The sequence below is a fragment of the Anneissia japonica genome, unplaced genomic scaffold (genome assembly GCF_011630105.1).
Source record: "Anneissia japonica isolate Jap-2015-1 unplaced genomic scaffold, ASM1163010v1 scaffold4536_len1192065_cov207, whole genome shotgun sequence".
Classification (NCBI taxonomy): Eukaryota; Metazoa; Echinodermata; class Crinoidea; order Comatulida; family Comatulidae; genus Anneissia; species Anneissia japonica.
This window is the reverse complement of record NW_022703183.1, coordinates 519,269-522,012: the sequence shown is the minus strand read 5'-3', so window position 1 is coordinate 522,012 and position 2,744 is coordinate 519,269. Positions and strand designations below refer to the sequence as shown.

The 2,744-nt window shown below is 35.9% G+C and overlaps 1 long non-coding RNA gene across 1 annotated transcript; it reads right to left on the bottom strand.

The window, feature by feature from the left end:
* Nucleotides 1–468: 468 nt before the first annotated feature.
* On the bottom strand, nt 469–1,517 carry LOC117104342. The gene is made up of 2 exons (XR_004444727.1): nt 1,185–1,517; nt 469–672 (listed from the first exon to the last, which is right to left on the bottom strand). It is a non-coding gene; the product is annotated as an uncharacterized LOC117104342 (long non-coding RNA).
* Nucleotides 1,518–2,744: the final 1,227 nt, after the last annotated feature.

Below are 2,744 nucleotides of genomic sequence, written 5' to 3'. Positions count from 1 at the left end.
AAAAAAAAGAAAAAAACATCACCGTAAATCACCAAAATCAGTACCGTATTGAGCCACAAATAACTATCATAGTTTGGTACCTTTTTACAAGATATAGACCAAACAAGTTTCATTAAAATAATAGTTAATAACATATTATGCTATTGCTTATTGATATTATTAGTATCAGCAAGTTTCTTATATGCTATGCCACTTCCAGTTTGTTAATACACGTAAAATATAATTTAATAATACTCGCACTACTTAAAATATAGGTGCTTGGTGTGTATTCCCGTAATTCAAATGCAATGCTAAAGAAACAATGGTTCGATATTGGCCGAGATCCAAAATAACCAAAAAAAACTTTAACCAAAGAAAAACAACCAGAGTAAACCCTGTCTCTTATACACATCTAGATGTGTATAAGAGACAAACATTATGTAGAATGTAATATAGCGTAACAGTAATGAAACTCAAATACGTAGGATGTTGACTTTAGAAAGACTGAAATTTAATTTGGCGAATATTTCGGCTACTCCTGTAGTCTTTGTCAACGCTTGACATGTTATGTCACTAATGGTTTACGTTAGTGATGAAACACTAGTTGAATGATTGTTCGTTGCATACCGTACAGTGGCATTATTGCATCTAATGCACAACCTAGTTTCAAACAATTCAAAGAGATGTGTATAACTGTGAGCTGCAAAAGAGTTTCCCTCCAAACAAGTGCATACCTCGATTTTAAATATCAATAACACAATCCACGATGAAACATATTGTCCGTTTACCGTAGGCCTACTGTACCATTAAAGGTTTTGCATGCATGTTCAGTGGTGGCGCCAGTGGAGGAAGGAGAAGCTGGGAGGGGGCGGTGATGCTGAAAGTGGGACTGATCGAGATAACACTACCTTGGGGGGTCCGGGGCCATGCTCCCGCGAAATTGTGTTTTCTATACTCCCAAAAATAACATCCGAGGCGTTTTGGGCCATCATTTTTTTCTTTTTCTCCTTTTTTTAAACTTTTCACAAGTGGGTGGGGGACTAGGCGGCCATGACCTGCCTTCGTGATCTTTGTACGTGATAGTCTTACTGATTAGCTATCGACACGCGTATAAAAAAAATTCTGCCCCTGGCCCGGATCCCGTACGATGCCACGACCAGGTCGTCGGACCAAAAATATGAATTTTCCTATCAAAATAACGTTACTACGATTTGCCAATTCCTTAATATTGTGGTCTAAAAGCTCAACTCGCGCCATGAACTGGAATTTATATTCCGGGACCCTCCCTGGCCGAGGCTCTAGTCGGATAGGTTTAGACCCGGCTGTCGTATATGTCGGACCCCCTGATGTCGACTTAGGCCATGATTACAGAGCCACCACTTGGTTGGTTGTGAAGTTCTTATGCAGTAAATTACATGCCTATGTCTACATGGTTACCAAACCGAAAAAAAATTAAATTATATCAACAATCATAATTGTAAAAATAATAAACATAAAAAAATATCAATCACCATATTACAAACAAAAAAAATAAATAAATAAAATTTTAAAAAAACATCACCGTAAATCACCAAAATCAGTACCGTATTGAGCCACAAATAACTATCATAGTTTGGTACCTTTTTACAAGATATAGACCAAACAAGTTTCATTAAAATAATAATTAATAACATATTATGCTATTGCTTATTGATATTATTAGTATCAGCAAGTTTCTTATATGCTATGCCACTTCCAGTTTGTTAATACACGTAAAATATAATTTAATAATACTCGCACTACTTAAAATATAGGTGCTTGGTGTGTATTCCCGTAATTCAAATGCAATGCTAAAGAAACAATGGTTCGATATTGGCCGAGATCCAAAATAACCAAAAAAACTTTAACCAAAGAAAAACAACCAGAGTAAACCAGAGCTTTCATCATTGATAAGATAAATACGTATTTATGTCTAACGTATTATTATGCAAAAAAAGAGAGGAAAAACTAGCTTTATTGTCAATTATGATAAACAATTGTCAATCATAAAAAACAATTAATCAATTAATCTGGTACAGCATGTGTTAATGGCTCTGAGTAGAACTGTCGTTGCGGTGGAGTTTGTCTGCGATTTCTCTTACTGATTCTGCGTCTGGTTGTATTTTATATGCATAGTGATAATCAGTGGCGTAACTATCTAAGGAACCTGGTTCGAGAGTAGAGCTACAGTCCGGGCCCTTGACGCGTATAAATTAACAACAGTTACTCTTTTATTGATGTAATTCATACCATTTTCTCTATGTTCATACTAAACTATAATCCATTCCCCGCCCGAACATCATCTCGGGTCGAACTAATTTATGAAATTGATTATTGTACAATTAATTATTTTTACCCTCTAATACAGTACAGTAATATCCTAATTTACTATAATAATTTACTACGTTTGAAAAGTGTGTACAAGTAAGAACATAAAACCATTTTGATCCTGAAATTGAAAAAAAAAAATAAGAACACAGAGCCAAAATTTTACTGGTTTTTATGCAAAAAAATGTATACTCCAATGCTATTTCGATATGTTTGCGTCAGGAAAAAATTCATAGTGATGTTCACCATTCTCATGATATTTTAAAAGTTATAAATAATTTTAAATGTGCAGTATTATGCAGAGAAAAAGAAGGGTGGCGGCGGCGGAGGTGGTGGCGGAGGTGGCGGCGGGGCAATTAATGATTGGGAGCCCATGGAGGGCGGGGGAGGAGGCGGGGAAGGAGCAATTAAAGATCGGG